This window comes from Primulina tabacum, chromosome 1, assembly GCF_025594145.1.
Source record: "Primulina tabacum isolate GXHZ01 chromosome 1, ASM2559414v2, whole genome shotgun sequence".
Lineage (NCBI taxonomy): Eukaryota > Viridiplantae > Streptophyta > Magnoliopsida > Lamiales > Gesneriaceae > Primulina > Primulina tabacum.
The window spans coordinates 58627158-58637267 of NC_134550.1; positions in this window are offsets into that span (position 1 = coordinate 58627158).

Genomic DNA, 10110 nt, shown 5'->3' on the forward strand with positions numbered 1-10110 from the left:
TCACAATTATAAGAAATAAAATTCTTGTCTTGGGTAACAAATATAACATTTGACCTGAAGATCAAGAAATGTTTGAATTAAAAGATTAATCTTTCAATATCATTCAGTTTTGTTAGATTAAGAGTGCAAGAGTGAGAGTAGTACTGAGATTGATGAACTCTTAGAAAGTTCTTGTGCGTACTCTTGGCATCATGTCGCTTATTTTAAATTCTATTAAAGATATAATTTTTTTCTAAAAAAATGGACTGTAAATTTTATTCCAAAATAAAATTTCGTTTTTCTTTAAAATTCATTAATACCCAAAAAACGAAAAATAACGTGTATTTATTAATATTATTTAACAAAAATAAGGACATACATGTAAATTCACATAATTTACGTTATTCATGGATGTTAATTTACTTAAGTTAAAAATAAAAATTGGCACAAAAACTCATTTGAGGCTGTTTCATAGGTCAAATTTGTGAAACATGTCTCCTATCCGATTCGAATCGTAAAAAACATTGTTTTTCACTTCGAAAACAGACCGGGTCAACATATCTCAGATATATATCCATTATATCAGCTCACAGAATACCTACTCAAAAATTAGAGAACTATAAAATTTTGAACAAAAGTGTATACTTCATTTTCATTTGATTTATTTTAAACTCATTAATTAATAAAAAAATCAAACAAAAATAACATCCAAAAATAATTAACGTAGAGTTCATAAATAAAAAAAAAAAAAGAGAAAAATCAAACAAAAAGAATTATTTTTAAAAATAGGATATAATTCATTTTTAAAAAATGGAGCATAAATTTTATAATTCTTTTATTTATTTTAAATACTATTAAATATATAGTTTTTCTTAAAAATGGAGTATAAGTTCTATTTCAAAAAATGTTGTCAAGTTTCATATATATATATATATATATATATATATATATATATATATATAAATAGAATGTAAATTTCATTCCAAAAAATGAATGCTAAATTTAAATTTCATTCCAAAAAATGGTTGCTAAATTTCATTTTTCTTCAATTTATTTTAAAATTTATTGAGTAATAGATGGAAAAAAACAAATAAACAAACAAATAGATATGTATTAATTAATATTATTATTTACATTATTCATGGATGTTAATTTACTCAAGTTAAAAATAAATTAGCACAGAAAGTCATATGAGGCTGTTTCGTGAGTCAATTTTGTGAAACATGTTTCATATACAACCCGAATTATGAAAAACCATTGTTTTTCAATATGGAAATGACTGGTTCGACCCGTATCAAGGATATATATCTATAAACCGTCTCACAAAAGACCTACTCAAAAATTGGAGAAGTATAAAATTTTGACAAGTGTATAAACTTCATTTTTCTTTGATTTATTTTAAATGAATTAGCATTAATTAATAAAAAAATATCAACTCGTCTTTGAGATATATTTACTTGATACCGTCTTACAAAAAACTGTTGGGTGCAATAATAGTCCCTGCTGGAAGAGCGATCGAACCGTGGTGCTTGAGCTGCTGTGCGGTTTAAAAGATTTGAGTTGCACCATTATCACCAGCTATAGCTTTTGGTAAAGCAATAAGCACTCGGTCCTACAATTGGTATCAGAGCCAATGTCACGAGTTCGATTCTCATTGATTGCAATGAGTGCAATTATTGAGAGGGAGATTGTTAGGTGCAATAATTGTCCCTGCTGGAAGAGCGATCGAACCGTGGTGCTTGAGCTGCTGTGCGGTTTAAAAGATTTGAGTTGCACCATTACCGCCAGCCATAACTTTTGGTAAAGCGGTAAGCACTCGATCCTACAAAGACCTATTAAAATATTGGAGAATTATAAAATTTTGAACCAAAACGTTAACTTCAATTTTATTCTAACAAAAAAAAGAGATAATGTAGGACCGAGCGCTTGCCGCTTTACCAAAAACTATAGCTAGTGGTAATTGTGCAACTCAAATCTTTTTAAACCGCATAGCAGCTCAAGCACTACGGTTCGATGGCTCTACCAAGTAGGGACAATTATTGCACTCAACAATCTCCTTCCCAATAATTGCACTCATTGCAATCAATGGGAATCGAACTCGTGACCTTAGCTATGATACCAATTGTAGGACCGAGCGTTTGCCGCTTTACCAAAAGCTATAGGTAGTGGTAATGGTGCAACTCAAATCTTTTTAAACCGCACAACAGCTCAAGCACCACGATTCGATAATTCTCCCAAACAGGGACAATTATTGCACCCAACAGATAAATAGAACAAAAATAATTATTTTTAAAATAAGAAAATAGTTCGTTTTTTTAAATGGAATGTAAATTTCGTTATTGTTTTATTTATTTTAAATTTCATTAAAGATTAAAGATATAGTTTTTTTAAAAAAAAACATAGAGTGTAAATTTCATTCCAATAAGTGGTGGCTGGATTATATTTTTCTTCAATTTATTTTAAAATCCACTAATAGATGGAAAAAAACCAAAACATATATTTATTATTACTATTATTTTAAATTTTATTAAAGATATATATTTTTTATAAAAAAATTGAGTGCAAATTTCATTCCAAAAATAGAAGATAAATTTAAATTTCATTCTAAAAAATGATAGCTAAATTTTTCATTCTAAAAAATGGTAGCTAAATTTCATTTTTCTTCAAGAATAGCTAGGAAAAAAAAAACAAAAAACATATATTTATTATTGTTATCATTTTGAATTTCATTAAAGGTATAAGTTTTTTTTAAAAATAGTGTGCAAATTTCATCACAAAATTTTATACATTATCATATAAGATTTTTTATGCATCTTAACATCGATAAATTCACTAAAAATTTATTGATTTATATTTTAATTATGGTTACCACATAATTTTGGTTTCGCCCCAGATTTTATGTATTCGTTTGCTTGAATTTATTGTTCCTCATTTGGCCAAGACTCATAATATGTCAAAAAATGAAAGCGAATATCAATTTAAAGAGATGATAATATTTATATATTGTAATAAATGTGTTTATCCCTCACGATACTAAAAAAATTAATTAAAAATAATATGTTGACAAACATTGTCAGGAATCCAAAAACACAATTCAAATGTTTCAATTTTCAGTGATTACCAAAATATCTCAACAACAACAATTTGTGGACAAGATAGTAACATCACAATTTAAAAAAACAAACAAAAAACATATATTTATTATTGTTATCATTTCGAATTTCATTAAAGATATAAGTTTTTTTAGAAAATGAATTATTACTATTATTTTAAATTTCATTAAAGACATATATTTTTTTTAAAAAAATGGAGTGCAGATGTCATTCCAAAAAATAAAAAATAAATTTAGTAGTTAAATTTTAATTTTCTTCAATTGATTGTAGAAGTGATTAATAGTTAGGAAAAACAAAAAAAAACATGTATTAATAAATATAATTTAATGAAGATAAGGATATACATGTAAATTCACAATTCAAACTCACATATTTATAATAGTAATAGGTTAAATTTCATTAAAGACATATATTTTTTAAAAAAATGGAGTGCAAATGTCATTCCAAAAAATGAAAAATAAATTTACTAGTTAAATTTCAATGTTCTTCAATTGATTGTAAAAGTCATTAATAGTTAGGAAAAACAAACAAAAAATATGTATTAATAAATATAATTTAATGAAGATAAGGACATACATGTAAATTCATAATTCAAACTCATATATTTATAATAGTAATAGATAATAGATATGTTAGATATAGTCTCATGTTTTTGTTTGTTTACCTTCACCAGAGAGTAAGAGAGTAAGACAAAACCAATAACCATCAGCAGTGGATGCATCTGCAACATGCAACATTCAATCGATCGGATCATTATACCAGATTCACCAAAAAAATTAAAAAAAGGTGAGAAGTAAAAATTTACATTAAAAATCTTGGCTTCAACTTCTGATTTAAACGCAACACCTTCCATGAAATGAAGCAGCCAAACAAGGAGTAGAGTGATCACTGCTATTGCCACAACATGTGCAAAAAGAGTCATTGGAAGCGCCGACGTATCGTAGTTCGAGCTTCTTTTGAAAGCCATTAATCTTGTAATTTTGATCAACAAGGGGACGTTGAGAGCATATATAAGTTTTTTTTTTTATCACGCACCTCGATGTTCTTGTTTTCATCAAAAGTGGTGTAGAATAGTAGTCAAAAGAACCTCTCAGTGTGTGAGAATAAAGGGTTGTGCGACTGAAAGGAAAATTTTGGGCAATCCGTCGAGCCGGCTGGCTTGTTGGGAAATTACCCCGAAGCGATACCGATCACGATGATAATATTGCCGAAAAATGCGGAATAAAATAATCAACAAGAACACAAGATTTACGTGGTTCACCCAAAAATAGGCTACGTCCACGGAGCTACTGCAGATCTTTTATAATTGGAAGAAATATTACAACAAGTGTATAAAACAATACACTAAATATCTCACACTCTCAACCCGAGTATAACCGAGAAAATATTTTATCTAACTCACACAAGAAAAAACTCTCTTTTTTTCTTTGCTCTTTATTTTATAATACTAAAGAGCTTATGATCAGGGATACATAAACTGAGATGGAGGGAGCTCTATAACTCTATTTATAGAGCTCCCCGTGCATGAAATTTCCATTCGGCTTCTTGCCATCGCCAATCAAATTTGACAATTGCAACAAATTTGCAAAACCAATTTGTATTCATCCGACATCCCATTAAATAAATGTGGCCCTTGTCACCTAACAATTCTCCCACTTGAAGACTTGATTTCAATCATGTCTTCACACCGTCATTGCAGCAGCTCAGATCTCTTCATTTATACTTGCAGTCCAACTGAGGTTGAACACAACTTCAGTTTGTCAATGGTTACCGTCTTTGTGAGCATATCTGCTGGATTTTTACTTCCAGGAATCTTCTCCAGCATTAAGACTCCATCTTCCAGCACTGATCTGATGAAATTGTACCTAACATGTATATGCTTTGTCCTAGAATGATAAACAGGATTTTTTGCTAAATGAATAGCACTCTGACTGTCACAGTGTAACGTGCTATCTTCAAGCTTCTGACCCAATTCTTCCAGAAATGATCTCAACCATATCATCTCCTTGCTAGCTTCTGTAACTGCTACATACTCAGCCTCAGTAGTCGAAAGCGCAACAATCTTTTGCAGCTTAGACACCCAGCTTACAACTGTACCACCTAATGTGAACACATATCCAGTAGTACTTTTCCTGCCATCCAGGTCACCACCCATATCGGCATCGACAAAACCCTGTAAGCCTAATTTTGACCTCCTGAAGCATAAAGAACAACTAGCAGTACCTTTCAAATACCTGAGAATCCACTTAACTGCTTCCCAGTGTTGCTTTCCTGGATTACTCATAAACCTGCTCACAACTCCCACTGCATGTGCTATGTCTGATCTTGTACATACCATTGCATACATGAGGCTTCCGACAGCAGAAGCATAAGGAACCTTATTCATATAAGCCTTCTCCTGCTCCGTCGATGGTGATTGTGCTTTTGTTAGTTTGAAATGGCTAGCCAAAGGAGCATTCACAGATTTAGCTTCATCCATATTAAATCTGCTAACCACCTTTTTCACGTACTCTTTTTGTGATAACTTCAAGAATCCATTCACCCGGTCTCTTAAGATCCTCATTCCAAGGATTTGCTTTGCAGCACCCAAATCCTTCATTGCAAATTCCTTTGATAAATCTTTTTTCAGTTTATCAATTTCTTCCAGACAAGCTCCAGCTATCAGCATATCATCTACATATAGCAGTAGTATAATATAAGAACCGTCAAACTTTTTCACATAACAGCAGTGATCAGCTTGACACCTTAGGAAACCATTATTACTCATGAATCCGTCAAACTTCTTGTACCACTGTCTTGGAGCTTGTTTGAGACCGTACAAGCTCTTCTGAAGTTTGCACACCATTCTCTCTTTTCCCCGTACTTCAAAACCCTGTGGCTGCTTCATATAAATTTCTTCATCCAGGTCACCGTGAAGAAACGCAGTCTTTACATCCAACTGCTCCAAATGTAGGTCTTCCTTCGCCACTAGTCCAAGTACTGTCCTGATAGTGGTTAATTTAACAACCAGAGAGAAAATCTTGGTGTAATCAATTCATTCCCGTTGTTGGAAGCCTTTTACAACAAGTCTTGCCTTGTACCGCTTGCTACCATCATGCTCTTCTTTTAACCGGTACACCCACTTGTTATGTAACGCCTTTTTGCCTTGCGGAAGTTCTGTCAACTCTCACGTCTGATTGGATGACAGTGAATCCATCTCATCTTCCATGGCCAACTCCCACTTGGTTGAATCATTATTTTGCATTGCCTCTTCATAGGTCTCCGGTTCACCTTTGTCTGTCAGCAAAATATAGTGAAGTTCAGGGGAGTATCTCTCAGGTGGTCTGATGGTTCTCAAAGATCTCCTGAGTTCAATCACCGGAGTTTGTGGGTCATCATCTTGTACAATTTCTTCTTTATTTTCCTGGTTACTGGTTTTCGATTCATTCACAGGAATATATGTCAATGGCACTTCATCAGTCTTCTTGACTTCAGGACATTCATCTCCAGCTCCAATGTTTGACTTGTCCTTGTACAAAAGTTGCTCATTAAAGATTACATCCCTGCTCCGAATGATCTTCCGATTTTGGTCATCCCAGAAACGATAACCAAACTCATTATCTCCATAACCAATAAAGAAGCACTTTTTTGATTTCGGATCAAGTTTTGTTCTGCTTGCTGAATCAATATGAACATAGGATAGACATCCAAACATTTTCAAGAAAGAAAGGTTTACTTCTTTGCCGCTCCAAACCTCTTCGGGTATTTTGCAGTCAAGCGGTATCGAAGGTCCTCTGTTGATCAAATATGCTGCAGTGTTAACAGCATCAGCCCAGAATGATTTTGGCAATCCAGAATGCAATCTCATGCTCCTTGCTCGTTCATTCAGGGTCTTGTTCATCCTTTCAGCTACATCATTCTGTTGAGGTGTACCAGGAATGGTTTTCTCCTTCTTGATCCCGTTCTGTGCACAATATTTCTTGAACTCGTCATCTTCATATTTTCCACCATTATCAGACCGTAAGCACTTCACCTTCAAGTTGGTCTCATTTTCCACCATAGCTTTCCACCTTTTAAAGGTCTCGTAAACATCAGATTTATTTTTCAGAAAATAAACCCAAACTTTTCTACTCGAATCGTCAATGAATGTGAATAGTATCTCGAGCCTCCAAGGGATGTCACAGGAGATGGCCCCCATACATCAGTATGAACCAGCTCCAACTTTGCTGCTTTCGGTTCTCTACCGCCTTTTGAAAAGCTCACCTTCTTCTGCTTTCCAAAGATACAGCTTTCACATAGTTGGTGTTCAACAGTCTTTAATTCTGGTAGCTTTCTTTTGACACCAACATCTTCATTCCCTTCTCACTCATATGTCCAAGTCTATAATGCCATAGACTTGAATTGGCTCCAGCATCCACAGCTGCTAATGTGTCTCTGCAACTGAAAGTCATATACAGTGTTCCAGTTTTCTTTCCTCGAGCAACGATCATGGCTCCTTTGTTCACTTTCCAGGAACCATCACCGAAGGTCACATTGTGGCCTTCATCATCGAACTGTCCCACCGAGATCAGATTGCGTGTCAATTTTGGTACATGCCTGACTTTGTTGATTTTCCAGACAGATCAATTTGACATCTTCATCCGTACATCACCCATACCAACAATTTCCAAGGGTTTTCCATCAGCCAGGAAAACTTTTCCGTAATTGCCAGCGATGTAATTATCAAATACATCGCGATCACCAGTGGTATGAAACGAAGCTCCCGAGTCCATAACCCAAGAATCAACAGGGCTTTCCATGGATAATAGCAGAGCATCATGTACTTCCTCAGTGACAGCATTGGTATTATTCTTCGTTGATCTGCAGTTCTTTTTCAAGTGACCAGTTTCACCACAGCTCCAGCACTTCAAATTCTTTTCAAAGCAGCTTTTGTCTTTTCCATTTCTTGACTTGGACCTACCGCGCCATCGGTTAGAACTCTTTTCGCTACTCATGCTCCTTCCTCTGTTCTCGAGATTTAGAGCAGATCTCGATGATGTTCCTTCACTCGAATCCATCATTCGAACTTCTTCAGCAAGAATTTGATCCCTGACATCATTGAATTGTAGCTTTCTTTTTCCAACAGAGTTGCTAACTGCTGCCCGCATTGGTTCCCAATTATTTGGTAAAGACGCCAAAAGAATAAGTGCACGAATCTCATCATCAAAATTAATTTCAACTGATGTTAGCTGAGAGACAATCGTGTTGAAGTCATTGATGTGTTTAGCCACCGAAGCACCTTCTCCCATTTTCAAGTTGAATAACTTTTTCATGAGATGCACTTTGTTGTTTGCTGATGGCTTCTCGTACATGTCCGATAAAATGGACATCATCTCTTCTGTGGTTTGTGCCTCCGCCACGTTATGCGCCACGTTCTTTGTTAGGGTCAATCTTATGGCACCTAAAACCTGTCGGTCAAGGAGCTCCCAATCATCATCCTCCATCTTTTCTGGTTTCTTTCCTGATAGAGGTTGATGCAGCTTCTTACTGTACAGATAATCTCTTATCTGTAACCGCCAGAACGAAAAATCTGTTCCGTCGAACTTGTTGATTCTCGGTCCCGATCCATCATCTCCGGCCATCACTTCTCTAGCCTTAGCAAAAAATCTAAAAAATCTTTTCTGATGTGGAAGATCAGACAAAGCTGCAACCACAGAGCATACTTAGAATTCTTAAGAATTTTCACAACAAGGCTCTGATACCAGTTGTTGGGAAATTACCCCGAAGCGATACCGATCACGATGATAATATTGCCGAAAAATGCGGAATAAAATAATCAACAAGAACACAAGATTTACGTGGTTCACCCAAAAATAGGCTACGTCCACGAAGCTACTGCAGATCTTTTATAATTGGAAGAAATATTACAACAAGTGTATACAACAATACACTAAATATCTCACACTCCCAACCCGAGTATAACCGAGAAAATATTTTCTCTAACTCACACAAGAAAAAACTCTCTTTTTTTCTTTGCTCTTTATTTTATAATACTAAAGAGCTTATGATCAGGGATACATAAACTGAGATGGAGGGAGCTCTATTTATAGAGCTCCCCGTGCATGAAATTTCCATTCGGCTTCTTGCCATCGCCAATCAAATTTGACAATTGCAACAAATTGGCAAAACCAATTTGTATTCATCCGACATCCCATTAAATAAATGTGGCCCTTGTCACCTAACATGGCTATACACACATGACTAAAAATCAGTCTTTTTTAACACTTTCAATGCCGGAAACGACACCCAAGAGGTTTGAAACGTTAATGTACACATATATAGGATGAAAATGTGTCGATAGAAAGCTCTGCTAAATCCATGTCTAATGTAGAAAAATCCGAAGGATTCAAGATTCCCAAGGTAGTCATTTGAAGCAGCCTCATTGTGTTAATTTCTTGTGGAGATTGGTGTTTCCAATTACAGCAGCTAATTTATTTCGTTAATTCCGTGCAAGATTAATTACGAGAAGCCCAAGAAAACGTTTTTCCTTTATATATGGACAGATTAAAAGATGTCACGAATTGCAGTCAAAAGTGAAATCTACGGCATTACAAGCTCATCTTTCGTCTGTTTTTTCTTCCATTCCTTGATTATACTTTATAGTGATCTTCTTATCTTATAATTAAAAAGGTGGATGTTTTAACTTTCCGACTCGATTACTACCTTAATAGTATCGTAAATAATACAAATAGACAAAGATCAATAACTGAACCTGGACATGTGCATGAATTCCAAGTATTTGGAGTTGGGACACACTTCGCGTTATCATAATCGTTTCTACTATTATATATTATTACTAATCTGGACCTGATTTTACAGAAGGTACGTCAAAACTTTATCAGTTTCCTCTGTGTGTGTTACATCCTGAAATTTCAGAATACTTGATATAAAAAAGAATTCATTAATCAAGTAATAATATAATACAAAAAAATGTTTTTCGCTAAAAGATCAGCAATGGTTATCAGCCAAACTTTAATGTATAATTATTGGAGAAGTGGTA